The sequence below is a fragment of the Micropterus salmoides genome, unplaced genomic scaffold, assembly GCF_014851395.1.
Source record: "Micropterus salmoides isolate LMB-PRFRI ecotype aquatic unplaced genomic scaffold, ASM1485139v1 Ms_hic_scaffold_1679, whole genome shotgun sequence".
NCBI lineage: Eukaryota > Metazoa > Chordata > Actinopteri > Centrarchiformes > Centrarchidae > Micropterus > Micropterus salmoides.
The window spans coordinates 22,587-38,580 of NW_024040795.1; the positions used below are offsets into that span (position 1 = coordinate 22,587).

General features: G+C 41.2%; 9 non-coding genes across 9 annotated transcripts; all 9 read left to right on the top strand.

The window, feature by feature from the left end:
- Window positions 1-1,119: 1,119 nt before the first annotated feature.
- trnam-cau lies at window positions 1,120-1,192 on the top strand. The gene has a single exon. It is a non-coding gene; the product is annotated as a tRNA-Met (tRNA).
- Window positions 1,193-2,218: 1,026 nt separating this feature from the next.
- Window positions 2,219-2,291, top strand: trnam-cau. The gene has a single exon. It is a non-coding gene; the product is annotated as a tRNA-Met (tRNA).
- Window positions 2,292-3,314: 1,023 nt separating this feature from the next.
- On the top strand, window positions 3,315-3,387 carry trnam-cau. The gene has a single exon. It is a non-coding gene; the product is annotated as a tRNA-Met (tRNA).
- Window positions 3,388-6,108: 2,721 nt separating this feature from the next.
- Window positions 6,109-6,181, top strand: trnam-cau. Its single transcript has one exon. It is a non-coding gene; the product is annotated as a tRNA-Met (tRNA).
- A 1,023-nt stretch (window positions 6,182-7,204) lies between these two features.
- Window positions 7,205-7,277, top strand: trnam-cau. Its single transcript has one exon. It is a non-coding gene; the product is annotated as a tRNA-Met (tRNA).
- A 1,647-nt stretch (window positions 7,278-8,924) lies between these two features.
- Window positions 8,925-8,997, top strand: trnam-cau. Its single transcript has one exon. It is a non-coding gene; the product is annotated as a tRNA-Met (tRNA).
- A 1,027-nt stretch (window positions 8,998-10,024) lies between these two features.
- On the top strand, window positions 10,025-10,097 carry trnam-cau. The gene has a single exon. It is a non-coding gene; the product is annotated as a tRNA-Met (tRNA).
- Window positions 10,098-13,242: 3,145 nt separating this feature from the next.
- Window positions 13,243-13,315, top strand: trnam-cau. The gene has a single exon. It is a non-coding gene; the product is annotated as a tRNA-Met (tRNA).
- Window positions 13,316-14,964: 1,649 nt separating this feature from the next.
- On the top strand, window positions 14,965-15,037 carry trnam-cau. The gene has a single exon. It is a non-coding gene; the product is annotated as a tRNA-Met (tRNA).
- Window positions 15,038-15,994: the final 957 nt, after the last annotated feature.

The following is a 15,994-nucleotide window of genomic DNA, read 5'->3' on the forward strand; positions in this document are numbered from 1 at the left end:
CAGTCACGACCTTCAGTCACCACCAGCGTGACCGTGAACTGTAAACTCTTAAGCTAACAGGGAAGAGAAATTTCAAAATGTTTGGAAAAACGCAAAGTTTAAACGTGCTCAGTTCCATGTCAACTGAGCAATTGCATCCAACTACGAAGACTGTGTGAATCTATAAAAAAATAACAAACGTGTCTCAGTTCCATGTCAACTGAGCAATTGCATCCAACTACGAAGACTGTGTGATATAGCGATATGCAAAGAAGTCCCGCATCGCTCTGACTCAGCTTAGATGTTCTTACGCTGTTCACAGTCCCATTTACCGTTGTTTCTTTAACACTATCCAACATAAATCTCGGACACCATACTTTACACACCCATGCACACATATGTTCACACACTGACAAAACAGACTACCACATACACTGTATTATTATTTCTTTGTTATAGTTATGTTCTTAGTCTTGTGTTTGCCTCAACCTTGGCTCCCACTCTTTTGACATTGCCTCAGTATTGGGTCAGGACATAAAAGTATCTAAAGTTAATTGTAGCCTTTATGTGAGCATTTGCTGTGCAGATACATTGTTGTTATTGAGCAGCGCATCAGTCACGACCTTCAGTCACCACCAGCGTGACCGTGAACTGTAAACTCTTAAGCTAACAGGGAAGAGAAATTTCAAAATGTTTGGAAAAACGCAAAGTTTAAACGTGCTCAGTTCCATGTCAACTGAGCAATTGCATCCAACTACGAAGACTGTGTGATATAGCGGAAAGCTCCGGAACAAGCAAATAGACGGACATTTTGTTAAGACTGTTTTGTCAATTATTGTTTCAGAGGTCAAGACTGAACTGTCCAACTATAAGACTGTGTGAATCTATGAAAAAAAATACACAAACGTGCTCAGTTCCATGTCAACTGAGCAATTGCATCCAACTACGAAGACTGTGTGATAGCGGAAAGCTCCGGAACAAGCAAATAGATGGACGTTTTGTTAAGACTGTTTTGTCAATTATTGTTTCAGAGGTCAAGACTGAACTGTCCAGCTGAAGGGTTATGGCTCACCTTTTAGTCTGTGAGAAGAGCTCTAACTGCATGGTCACAGCTGAATATCAGAATGCACTGTTTTTCAGGCCTCGTTGGCGCAGTAGGCAGCGCGTCAGTCTCATAATCTGAAGGTCGTGAGTTCAAGCCTCACACGGGGCAGGTGTTTTAAAACCAAATGACAACACAGTGGGCAGGATAAATAGTGCCGCCATATTGGTAAAAGGTATCTCGTCAATCTATGAAAAAAAAATACACCTGATGCAGACAACTGTGATTCTTACAAAAGCAGCACTTCTCTTGTGAAGCTGTATCACATTACAGGTTGAGCATCTGTGATTGCCACAGAGCTGTGCTCAGTCCACCATCAGTCCCATTTACCGTTGTTTCTTTAACACTATCCAACATAAATCTCGGACACCATACTTTACACACCCATGCACACATATGTTCACACACTGACAAAACAGACTACCACATACACTGTATTATTATTCTTTGTTATAGTTATGTTCTTAGTCTGTGTTTGCCTCAACCTTGGCTCCCACTCTTTTGACATTGCCTCAGTATTGGGTCAGGACATAAAAGTATCTAAAGTTAATTGTAGCCTTTATGTGAGCATTTGCTGTGCAGATACATTGTTGTTATTGAGCAGCGCATCAGTCACGACCTTCAGTCACCACCAGCGTGACCGTGAACTGTAAACTCTTAAGCTAACAGGGAAGAGAAATTTCAAATGTTTGGAAAAACGCAAAGTTTAAACGTGCTCAGTTCCATGTCAACTGAGCAATTGCATCCAACTACGAAGACTGTGTGATATAGCGGAAAGCTCCGGAACAAGCAAATAGACGGACATTTTGTTAAGACTGTTTTGTCAATTATTGTTTCAGAGGTCAAGACTGAACTGTCCAACTACGAAGACTGTGTGAATCTATGAAAAAAAATACACAAACGTGCTCAGTTCCATGTCAACTGAGCAATTGCATCCAACTACGAAGACTGTGTGATATAGCGGAAAGCTCCGGAACAAGCAAATAGATGGACGTTTTGTTAAGACTGTTTGTCAATTATTGTTTCAGAGGTCAAGACTGAACTGTCCAGCTGAAGGGTTATGGCTCACCTTTTAGTCTGTGAGAAGAGCTCTAACTGCATGGTCACAGCTGAATATCAGAATGCACTGTTTTTCAGGCCTCGTTGGCGCAGTAGGCAGCGCGTCAGTCTCATAATCTGAAGGTCGTGAGTTCAAGCCTCACACGGGGCAGGTGTTTTAAAACCAAATGACAACACAGTGGGCAGGATAAATAGTGCCGCCATATTGGTAAAAGGTATCTCGTCAATCTATGAAAAAAAAAACACCTGATGCAGACAACTGTGATTCTTACAAAAGCAGCACTTCTCTTGTGAAGCTGTATCACATTACAGGTTGAGCATCTGTGATTGCCACAGAGCTGTGCTCAGTCCACCATCAGTCCCATTTACCGTTGTTTCTTTAACGCTATCCAACATAAATCTCGGACACCATACTTTACACACCCATGCACACATATGTTCACACACTGACAAAACAGACTACCACATACACTGTATTATTATTTCTTTGTTATAGTTATGTTCTTAGTCTTGTGTTTGCCTCAACCTTGGCTCCACTCTTTTGACATTGCCTCAGTATTGGGTCAGGACATAAAAGTATCTAAAGTTAATGTAGCCTTTATGTGAGCATTTGCTGTGCAGATACATTGTTGTTATTGAGCAGCGCATCAGTCACGACCTTCAGTCACCACCAGCGTGACCGTGAACTGTAAACTCTTAAGCTAACAGGGAAGAGAAATTTCAAATGTTTGGAAAAACGCAAAGTTTAAACGTGCTCAGTTCCATGTCAACTGAGCAATTGCATCCAACTACGAAGACTGTGTGATATAGCGGAAAGCTCCGGAACAAGCAAATAGACGGACATTTTGTTAAGACTGTTTGTCAATTATTGTTTCAGAGGTCAAGACTGAACTGTCCAACTACGAAGACTGTGTGAATCTATGAAAAAAATACACAAACGTGCTCAGTTCCATGTCAACTGAGCAATTGCATCCAACTACGAAGACTGTGTGATATAGCGGAAAGCTCCGGAACAAGCAAATAGATGGACGTTTTGTTAAGACTGTTTTGTCAATTATTGTTTCAGAGGTCAAGACTGAACTGTCCAGCTGAAGGGTTTGGCTCACCTTTTAGTCTGTGAGAAGAGCTCTAACTGCATGGTCACAGCTGAATATCAGAATGCACTGTTTTTCAGGCCTCGTTGGCGCAGTAGGCAGCGCGTCAGTCTCATAATCTGAAGGTCGTGAGTTCAAGCCTCACACGGGGCAGGTGTTTTAAAACCAAATGACAACAGTGGGCAGGATAAATAGTGCCGCCATATTGGTAAAAGGTATCTCGTCAATCTATGAAAAAAAAATACACCTGATGCAGACAACTGTGATTCTTACAAAAGCAGCACTTCTCTTGTGAAGCTGTATCACATTACAGGTTGAGCATCTGTGATTGCCACAGAGCTGTGCTCAGTCCACATCAGTCCCATTTACCGTTGTTTCTTTAACACTATCCAACATAAATCTCGGACACCATACTTTACACACCCATGCACACATATGTTCACACACTGACAAAACAGACTACCACATACACTGTATTATTTCTTTGTTATAGTTAGTTCTTAGTCTTGTGTTTTCCTCAACCTTGGCTCCCTCTTTTGACATTGCCTCAGTATTGGGTCAGGACATAAAAGTATCTAAAGTTAATTGTAGCCTTTATGTGAGCATTTGCTGTGCAGATACATTGTTGTTATTGAGCAGCGCATCAGTCACACCTTCAGTCACCACCAGCGTGACGTGAACTGTAAACTCTTAAGCTAACAGGGAAGAGAAATTTCAAAATGTTTGGAAAACGCAAAGTTTAAACGTGCTCAGTTCCATGTCAACTGAGCAATTGCATCCAACTACGAAGACTGTGTGATATAGCGGAAAGCTCCGGAACAAGCAAATAGACGGACATTTTGTTAAGACTGTTTGTCAATTATTGTTTCAGAGGTCAACTGAACTGTCCAACTATGAGACTGTGTGAATCTATGAAAAAAAATACACAAACGTGCTCAGTTCCATGTCAACTGAGCAATTGCATCCAACTACGAAGACTGTGTGATATAGCGGAAAGCTCCGGAACAAGCAAATAGATGGACGTTTTGTTAAGACTGTTTTGTCAATTATTGTTTCAGAGGTCAAGACTGACTGTCCAGCTGAAGGTTATGCTCACCTTTTAGTCTGTGAGAAGAGCTCTAACTGCATGGTCACAGCTGAATGTCAGAATGCACTGTTTTCAGCCTCGTTGGCGCAGTAGGCAGCGCGTCAGTCTCATAATCTGAAGGTCGTGAGTTCAAGCCTCACACGGGCAGGTGTTTTAAAACCAAATGACAACACAGTGGGCAGGATAAATAGTGCCGCCATATTGGTAAAAGGTATCTCGTCAATCTATGAAAAAAAAATACACCTGATGCACAACTGTGATTCTTACAAAAGCAGCACTTCTCTTGTGAAGCTGTATCACATTACAGGTTGAGCATCTGTGATTGCCACAGAGCTGTGCTCAGTCCACCATCAGTCCCATTTACCGTTGTTTCTTTAACACTATCCAACATAAATCTCGGACACCATACTTTACACACCCATGCACACATATGTTCACACACTGACAAACAGACTACCACATCACTGTATTATTATTTATAAAAGTATCTAAAGTTAATTGTAGCCTTTATGTGAGCATTTGCTGTGCAGATACATTGTTGTTATTGAGCAGCGCATCAGTCACGACCTTCAGTCACCACCACGTGACGTGAACTGTAAACTCTTAAGCTAACAGGGAAGAGAAATTTCAAAATGTTTGGAAAAACGCAAAGTTTAAACGTGCTCAGTTCCATGTCAACTGAGCAATTGCATCCAACTACGAAGACTGTGTGATATAGCGGAAAGCTCCGGAACAAGCAAATAGACGGACATTTTGTTAAGACTGTTTTGTCAATTATTGTTTCAGAGGTCAAGACTGAACTGTCCAACTACGAAGACTGTGTGAATCTATGAAAAAAATACACAAACGTGCTCAGTTCCATGTCAACTGAGCAATTGCATCCAACTACGAAGACTGTGTGATATAGCGATATGCAAAGAAGTCCCGCATCGCTCTGACTCAGCTTAGATGTTCTTACGCTGTTCACAGTCCCATTTACCGTTGTTTCTTTAACACTATCCAACATAAATCTCGGACACCATACTTTACACACCCATGCACACATATGTTCACACACTGACAAAACAGACTACCACATACACTGTATTATTATTTCTTTGTTATAGTTATGTTCTTAGTCTTGTGTTTGCCTCAACCTTGGCTCCCACTCTTTTGACATTGCCTCAGTATTGGGTCAGGACATAAAGTATCTAAAGTTAATTGTAGCCTTTATGTGAGCATTTGCTGTGCAGATACATTGTTGTTATTGAGCAGCATCAGTCACGACCTTCAGTCACCACCAGCGTGACCGTGAACTGTAAACTCTTAAGCTAACAGGGAAGAGAAATTTCAAAATGTTTGGAAAAACGCAAAGTTTAAACGTGCTCAGTTCCATGTCAACTGAGCAATTGCATCCAACTACGAAGACTGTGTGATATAGCGGAAAGCTCCGGAACAAGCAAATAGACGGACATTTTGTTAAGACTGTTTTGTCAATTATTGTTTCAGAGGTCAAGACTGAACTGTCCAACTACGAAGACTGTGTGAATCTATGAAAAAAAATACACAAACGTGCTCAGTTCCATGTCAACTGAGCAATTGCATCCAACTACGAAGACTGTGTGATATAGCGGAAAGCTCCGGAACAAGCAAATAGATGGACGTTTTGTTAAGACTGTTTTGTCAATTATTGTTTCAGAGGTCAAGACTGAACTGTCCAGCTGAAGGGTTATGGCTCACCTTTTAGTCTGTGAGAAGAGCTCTAACTGCATGGTCACAGCTGAATATCAGAATGCACTGTTTTTCAGGCCTCGTTGGCGCAGTAGGCAGCGCGTCAGTCTCATAATCTGAAGGTCGTGAGTTCAAGCCTCACACGGGGCAGGTGTTTTAAAACCAAATGACAACACAGTGGGCAGGATAAATAGTGCCGCCATATTGGTAAAAGGTATCTCGTCAATCTATAAAAAAATACACCTGATGCAGACAACTGTGATTCTTACAAAAGCAGCACTTCTCTTGTGAAGCTGTATCACATTACAGGTTGAGCATCTGTGATTGCCACAGAGCTGTGCTCAGTCCACCATCAGTCCCATTTACCGTTGTTTCTTTAACGCTATCCACATAAATCTCGGACACCATACTTTACACACCCATGCACACATATGTTCACACACTGACAAAACAGACTACCACATACACTGTATTATTATTTCTTTGTTATAGTTATGTTCTTAGTCTTGTGTTTGCCTCAACCTTGGCTCCCACTCTTTTGACATTGCCTCAGTATTGGGTCAGGACATAAAAGTATCTAAAGTTAATTGTAGCCTTTATGTGAGCATTGCTGTGCAGATACATTGTTGTTATTGAGCAGCGCATCAGTCACGACCTTCAGTCACCACCAGCGTGACCGTGAACTGTAAACTCTTAAGCTAACAGGGAAGAGAAATTTCAAAATGTTTGGAAAAACGCAAAGTTTAAACGTGCTCAGTTCCATGTCAACTGAGCAATTGCATCCAACTACGAAGACTGTGTGATATAGCGGAAAGCTCCGGAACAAGCAAATAGACGGACATTTTGTTAAGACTGTTTTGTCAATTATTGTTTCAGAGGTCAAGACTGAACTGTCCAACTACGAAGACTGTGTGAATCTATGAAAAAAAATACACAAACGTGCTCAGTTCCATGTCAACTGAGCAATTGCATCCAACTACGAAGACTGTGTGATATAGCGGAAAGCTCCGGAACAAGCAAATAGATGGACGTTTTGTTAAGACTGTTTTGTCAATTATTGTTTCAGAGGTCAAGACTGAACTGTCCAGCTGAAGGGTTTGGCTCACCTTTTAGTCTGTGAGAAAGCTCTAACTGCATGGTCACAGCTGAATATCAGAATGCACTGTTTTTCAGGCCTCGTTGGCGCAGTAGGCAGCGCGTCAGTCTCATAATCTGAAGGTCGTGAGTTCAAGCCTCACACGGGGCAGGTGTTTTAAAACCAATGACAACACAGTGGGCAGGATAAATAGTGCCGCCATATTGGTAAAAGGTATCTCGTCAATCTATGAAAAAAAATACACCTGATGCAGACAACTGTGATTCTTACAAAAGCAGCACTTCTCTTGTGAAGCTGTATCACATTACAGGTTGAGCATCTGTGATTGCCACAGAGCTGTGCTCAGTCCACCATCAGTCCCATTTACCGTTGTTTCTTTAACACTATCCAACATAAATCTCGGACACCATACTTTACACACCCATGCACACATATGTTCACACACTGACAAAACAGACTACCACATACACTGTATTCTTATTTATAAAAGTATCTAAAGTTAATTGTAGCCTTTATGTGAGCATTTGCTGTGCAGATACATTGTTGTTATTGAGCAGCGCATCAGTCACGACCTTCAGTCACCACCAGCGTGACGGTGAACTGTAAACTCTTAAGCTAACAGGGAAGAGAAATTTCAAAATGTTTGGAAAAACGCAAAGTTTAAACGTGCTCAGTTCCATGTCAACTGAGCAATTGCATCCAACTACGAAGACTGTGTGATATAGCGGAAAGCTCCGGAACAAGCAAATAGACGGACATTTTGTTAAGACTGTTTTGTCAATTATTGTTTCAGAGGTCAAGACTGAACTGTCCAACTACGAAGACTGTGTGAATCTATGAAAAAAATACACAAACGTGCTCAGTTCCATGTCAACTGAGCAATTGCATCCAACTACGAAGACTGTGTGATATAGCGATATGCAAAGAAGTCCCGCATCGCTCTGACTCAGCTTAGATGTTCTTACGCTGTTCACAGTCCCATTTACCGTTGTTTCTTTAACACTATCCAACATAAATCTCGGACACCATACTTTACACACCCATGCACACATATGTTCACACACTGACAAAACAGACTACCACATACACTGTATTATTATTTCTTTGTTATAGTTATGTTCTTAGTCTTGTGTTTGCCTCAACCTTGGCTCCCACTCTTTTGACATTGCCTCAGTATTGGGTCAGGACATAAAAGTATCTAAAGTTAATTGTAGCCTTTATGTGAGCATTTGCTGTGCAGATACATTGTTGTTATTGAGCAGCGCATCAGTCACGACCTTCAGTCACCACCAGCGTGACCGTGAACTGTAAACTCTTAAGCTAACAGGGAAGAGAAATTTCAAAATGTTTGGAAAAACGCAAAGTTTAAACGTGCTCAGTTCCATGTCAACTGAGCAATTGCATCCAACTACGAAGACTGTGTGATATAGCGGAAAGCTCCGGAACAAGCAAATAGACGGACATTTTGTTAAGACTGTTTTGTCAATTATTGTTTCAGAGGTCAAGACTGAACTGTCCAACTACGAAGACTGTGTGAATCTATGAAAAAAAATACACAAACGTGCTCAGTTCCATGTCAACTGAGCAATTGCATCCAACTACGAAGACTGTGTGATATAGCGGAAAGCTCCGGAACAAGCAAATAGATGGACGTTTTGTTAAGACTGTTTTGTCAATTATTGTTTCAGAGGTCAAGACTGAACTGTCCAGCTGAAGGGTTATGGCTCACCTTTTAGTCTGTGAGAAGAGCTCTAACTGCATGGTCACAGCTGAATATCAGAATGCACTGTTTTTCAGGCCTCGTTGGCGCAGTAGGCAGCGCGTCAGTCTCATAATCTGAAGGTCGTGAGTTCAAGCCTCACACGGGGCAGGTGTTTTAAAACCAAATGACAACACAGTGGGCAGGATAAATAGTGCCGCCATATTGGTAAAAGGTATCTCGTCAATCTAAAAAAAAATACACCTGATGCAGACAACTGTGATTCTTACAAAAGCAGCACTTCTCTTGTGAAGCTGTATCACATTACAGGTTGAGCATCTGTGATTGCCACAGAGCTGTGCTCAGTCCACCATCAGTCCCATTTACCGTTGTTTCTTTAACGCTATCCAACATAAATCTCGGACACCATACTTTACACACCCATGCACACATATGTTCACACACTGACAAAACAGACTACCACATACACTGTATTATTATTTCTTTGTTATAGTTATGTTCTTAGTCTTGTGTTTGCCTCAACCTTGGCTCCCACTCTTTTGACATTGCCTCAGTATTGGGTCAGGACATAAAAGTATCTAAAGTTAATTGTAGCCTTTATGTGAGCATTTGCTGTGCAGATACATTGTTGTTATTGAGCAGCGCATCAGTCACGACCTTCAGTCACCACCAGCGTGACCGTGAACTGTAAACTCTTAAGCTAACAGGGAAGAGAAATTTCAAAATGTTTGGAAAAACGCAAAGTTTAAACGTGCTCAGTTCCATGTCAACTGAGCAATTGCATCCAACTACGAAGACTGTGTGATATAGCGGAAAGCTCCGGAACAAGCAAATAGACGGACATTTTGTTAAGACTGTTTTGTCAATTATTGTTTCAGAGGTCAAGACTGAACTGTCCAACTACGAAGACTGTGTGAATCTATGAAAAAAAATACACAAACGTGCTCAGTTCCATGTCAACTGAGCAATTGCATCCAACTACGAAGACTGTGTGATATAGCGGAAAGCTCCGGAACAAGCAAATAGATGGACGTTTTGTTAAGACTGTTTTGTCAATTATTGTTTCAGAGGTCAAGACTGAACTGTCCAGCTGAAGGGTTATGGCTCACCTTTTAGTCTGTGAGAAGAGCTCTAACTGCATGGTCACAGCTGAATATCAGAATGCACTGTTTTTCAGGCCTCGTTGGCGCAGTAGGCAGCGCGTCAGTCTCATAATCTGAAGGTCGTGAGTTCAAGCCTCACACGGGGCAGGTGTTTTAAAACCAAATGACAACACAGTGGGCAGGATAAATAGTGCCGCCATATTGGTAAAAGGTATCTCGTCAATCTATGAAAAAAAATACACCTGATGCAGACAACTGTGATTCTTACAAAAGCAGCACTTCTCTTGTGAAGCTGTATCACATTACAGGTTGAGCATCTGTGATTGCCACAGAGCTGTGCTCAGTCCCCATCAGTCCCATTTACCGTTGTTTCTTTAACGCTATCCAACATAAATCTCGGACACCATACTTTACACACCCATGCACACATATGTTCACACACTGACAAAACAGACTACCACATACACTGTATTATTATTTCTTTGTTATAGTTATGTTCTTAGTCTTGTGTTTGCCTCAACCTTGGCTCCCACTCTTTTGACATTGCCTCAGTATTGGGTCAGGACATAAAAGTATCTAAAGTTAATTGTAGCCTTTATGTGAGCATTTGCTGTGCAGATACATTGTTGTTATTGAGCAGCGCATCAGTCACGACCTTCAGTCACCACCAGCGTGACCGTGAACTGTAAACTCTTAAGCTAACAGGGAAGAGAAATTTCAAAATGTTTGGAAAAACGCAAAGTTTAAACGTGCTCAGTTCCATGTCAACTGAGCAATTGCATCCAACTACGAAGACTGTGTGATATAGCGGAAAGCTCCGGAACAAGCAAATAGACGGACATTTTGTTAAGACTGTTTTGTCAATTATTGTTTCAGAGGTCAAGACTGAACTGTCCAACTACGAAGACTGTGTGAATCTATGAAAAAAAATACACAAACGTGCTCAGTTCCATGTCAACTGAGCAATTGCATCCAACTACGAAGACTGTGTGATATAGCGATATGCAAAGAAGTCCCGCATCGCTCTGACTCAGCTTAGATGTTCTTACGCTGTTCACAGTCCCATTTACCGTTGTTTCTTTAACACTATCCAACATAAATCTCGGACACCATACTTTACACACCCATGCACACATATGTTCACACACTGACAAAACAGACTACCACATACACTGTATTATTATTTCTTTGTTATAGTTATGTTCTTAGTCTTGTGTTTGCCTCAACCTTGGCTCCCACTCTTTTGACATTGCCTCAGTATTGGGTCAGGACATAAAAGTATCTAAAGTTAATTGTAGCCTTTATGTGAGCATTTGCTGTGCAGATACATTGTTGTTATTGAGCAGCGCATCAGTCACGACCTTCAGTCACCACCAGCGTGACCGTGAACTGTAAACTCTTAAGCTAACAGGGAAGAGAAATTTCAAAATGTTTGGAAAAACGCAAAGTTTAAACGTGCTCAGTTCCATGTCAACTGAGCAATTGCATCCAACTACGAAGACTGTGTGATATAGCGGAAAGCTCCGGAACAAGCAAATAGACGGACATTTTGTTAAGACTGTTTTGTCAATTATTGTTTCAGAGGTCAAGACTGAACTGTCCAACTACGAAGACTGTGTGAATCTATGAAAAAAAATACACAAACGTGCTCAGTTCCATGTCAACTGAGCAATTGCATCCAACTACGAAGACTGTGTGATATAGCGATATGCAAAGAAGTCCCGCATCGCTCTGACTCAGCTTAGATGTTCTTACGCTGTTCACAGTCCCATTTACCGTTGTTTCTTTAACACTATCCAACATAAATCTCGGACACCATACTTTACACACCCATGCACACATATGTTCACACACTGACAAAACAGACTACCACATACACTGTATTATTATTTCTTTGTTATAGTTATGTTCTTAGTCTTGTGTTTGCCTCAACCTTGGCTCCCACTCTTTTGACATTGCCTCAGTATTGGGTCAGGACATAAAAGTATCTAAAGTTAATTGTAGCCTTTATGTGAGCATTGCTGTGCAGATACATTGTTGTTATTGAGCAGCGCATCAGTCACGACCTTCAGTCACCACCAGCGTGACCGTGAACTGTAAACTCTTAAGCTAACAGGGAAGAGAAATTTCAAAATGTTTGGAAAAACGCAAAGTTTAAACGTGCTCAGTTCCATGTCAACTGAGCAATTGCATCCAACTACGAAGACTGTGTGATATAGCGGAAAGCTCCGGAACAAGCAAATAGACGGACATTTTGTTAAGACTGTTTTGTCAATTATTGTTTCAGAGGTCAAGACTGAACTGTCCAACTACGAAGACTGTGTGAATCTATGAAAAAAAATACACAAACGTGCTCAGTTCCATGTCAACTGAGCAATTGCATCCAACTACGAAGACTGTGTGATATAGCGATATGCAAAGAAGTCCCGCATCGCTCTGACTCAGCTTAGATGTTCTTACGCTGTTCACAGTCCCATTTACCGTTGTTTCTTTAACACTATCCAACATAAATCTCGGACACCATACTTTACACACCCATGCACACATATGTTCACACACTGACAAAACAGACTACCACATACACTGTATTATTATTTCTTTGTTATAGTTATGTTCTTAGTCTTGTGTTTGCCTCAACCTTGGCTCCCACTCTTTTGACATTGCCTCAGTATTGGGTCAGGACATAAAAGTATCTAAAGTTAATTGTAGCCTTTATGTGAGCATTTGCTGTGCAGATACATTGTTGTTATTGAGCAGCGCATCAGTCACGACCTTCAGTCACCACCAGCGTGACCGTGAACTGTAAACTCTTAAGCTAACAGGGAAGAGAAATTTCAAAATGTTTGGAAAAACGCAAAGTTTAAACGTGCTCAGTTCCATGTCAACTGAGCAATTGCATCCAACTACGAAGACTGTGTGATATAGCGGAAAGCTCCGGAACAAGCAAATAGACGGACATTTTGTTAAGACTGTTTTGTCAATTATTGTTTCAGAGGTCAAGACTGAACTGTCCAACTATGAAGACTGTGTGAATCTATGAAAAAAAATACACAAACGTGCTCAGTTCCATGTCAACTGAGCAATTGCATCCAACTACGAAGACTGTGTGATATAGCGGAAAGCTCCGGAACAAGCAAATAGATGGACGTTTTGTTAAGACTGTTTTGTCAATTATTGTTTCAGAGGTCAAGACTGAACTGTCCAGCTGAAGGGTTATGGCTCACCTTTTAGTCTGTGAGAAGAGCTCTAACTGCATGGTCACAGCTGAATATCAGAATGCACTGTTTTTCAGGCCTCGTTGGCGCAGTAGGCAGCGCGTCAGTCTCATAATCTGAAGGTCGTGAGTTCAAGCCTCACACGGGGCAGGTGTTTTAAAACCAAATGACAACACAGTGGGCAGGATAAATAGTGCCGCCATATTGGTAAAAGGTATCTCGTCAATCTATGAAAAAAAAATACACCTGATGCAGACAACTGTGATTCTTACAAAAGCAGCACTTCTCTTGTGAAGCTGTATCACATTACAGGTTGAGCATCTGTGATTGCCACAGAGCTGTGCTCAGTCCACCATCAGTCCCATTTACCGTTGTTTCTTTAACACTATCCAACATAAATCTCGGACACCATACTTTACACACCCATGCACACATATGTTCACACACTGACAAAACAGACTACCACATACACTGTATTATTATTTATAAAGTATCTAAAGTTAATTGTAGCCTTTATGTGAGCATTTGCTGTGCAGATACATTGTTGTTATTGAGCAGCGCATCAGTCACGACCTTCAGTCACCACCAGCGTGACGGTGAACTGTAAACTCTTAAGCTAACAGGGAAGAGAAATTTCAAAATGTTTGGAAAAACGCAAAGTTTAAACGTGCTCAGTTCCATGTCAACTGAGCAATTGCATCCAACTACGAAGACTGTGTGATATAGCGGAAAGCTCCGGAACAAGCAAATAGACGGACATTTTGTTAAGACTGTTTTGTCAATTATTGTTTCAGAGGTCAAGACTGAACTGTCCAACTACGAAGACTGTGTGAATCTATGAAAAAAAATACACAAACGTGCTCAGTTCCATGTCAACTGAGCAATTGCATCCAACTACGAAGACTGTGTGATATAGCGATATGCAAAGAAGTCCCGCATCGCTCTGACTCAGCTTAGATGTTCTTACGCTGTTCACAGTCCCATTTACCGTTGTTTCTTTAACACTATCCAACATAAATCTCGGACACCATACTTTACACACCCATGCACACATATGTTCACACACTGACAAAACAGACTACCACATACACTGTATTATTATTTCTTTGTTATAGTTATGTTCTTAGTCTTGTGTTTGCCTCAACCTTGGCTCCCACTCTTTTGACATTGCCTCAGTATTGGGTCAGGACATAAAAGTATCTAAAGTTAATTGTAGCCTTTATGTGAGCATTTGCTGTGCAGATACATTGTTGTTATTGAGCAGCGCATCAGTCACGACCTTCAGTCACCACCAGCGTGACCGTGAACTGTAAACTCTTAAGCTAACAGGGAAGAGAAATTTCAAAATGTTTGGAAAAACGCAAAGTTTAAACGTGCTCAGTTCCATGTCAACTGAGCAATTGCATCCAACTACGAAGACTGTGTGATATAGCGGAAAGCTCCGGAACAAGCAAATAGACGGACATTTTGTTAAGACTGTTTTGTCAATTATTGTTTCAGAGGTCAAGACTGAACTGTCCAACTACGAAGACTGTGTGAATCTATGAAAAAAAATACACAAACGTGCTCAGTTCCATGTCAACTGAGCAATTGCATCCAACTACGAAGACTGTGTGATATAGCGGAAAGCTCCGGAACAAGCAAATAGATGGACGTTTTGTTAAGACTGTTTTGTCAATTATTGTTTCAGAGGTCAAGACTGAACTGTCCAGCTGAAGGGTTATGGCTCACCTTTTAGTCTGTGAGAAGAGCTCTAACTGCATGGTCACAGCTGAATATCAGAATGCACTGTTTTTCAGGCCTCGTTGGCGCAGTAGGCAGCGCGTCAGTCTCATAATCTGAAGGTCGTGAGTTCAAGCCTCACACGGGGCAGGTGTTTTAAAACCAAATGACAACACAGTGGGCAGGATAAATAGTGCCGCCATATTGGTAAAAGGTATCTCGTCAATCTATAAAACAAAATACACCTGATGCAGACAACTGTGATTCTTACAAAAGCAGCACTTCTCTTGTGAAGCTGTATCACATTACAGGTTGAGCATCTGTGATTGCCACAGAGCTGTGCTCAGTCCAGCATCAGTCCCATTTACCGTTGTTTCTTTAACGCTATCCAACATAAATCTCGGACACCATACTTTACACACCCATGCACACATATGTTCACACACTGACAAAACAGACTACCACATACACTGTATTATTATTTCTTTGTTATAGTTATGTTCTTAGTCTTGTGTTTGCCTCAACCTTGGCTCCCACTCTTTTGACATTGCCTCAGTATTGGGTCAGGACATAAAAGTATCTAAAGTTAATTGTAGCCTTTATGTGAGCATTTGCTGTGCAGATACATTGTTGTTATTGAGCAGCGCATCAGTCACGACCTTCAGTCACCACCAGCGTGACCGTGAACTGTAAACTCTTAAGCTAACAGGGAAGAGAAATTTCAAAATGTTTGGAAAAACGCAAAGTTTAAACGTGCTCAGTTCCATGTCAACTGAGCAATTGCATCCAACTACGAAGACTGTGTGATATAGCGGAAAGCTCCGGAACAAGCAAATAGACGGACATTTTGTTAAGACTGTTTTGTCAATTATTGTTTCAGAGGTCAAGACTGAACTGTCCAACTACGAAGACTGTGTGAATCTATGAAAAAAAAATACACAAACGTGCTCAGTTCCATGTCAACTGAGCAATTGCATCCAACTACGAAGACTGTGTGATATAGCGGAAAGCTCCGGAACAAGCAAATAGATGGACGTTTTGTTAAGACTGTTTTGTCAATTATTGTTTCAGAGGTCAAGACTGAACTGTCCAGCTGAAGGGTTATGG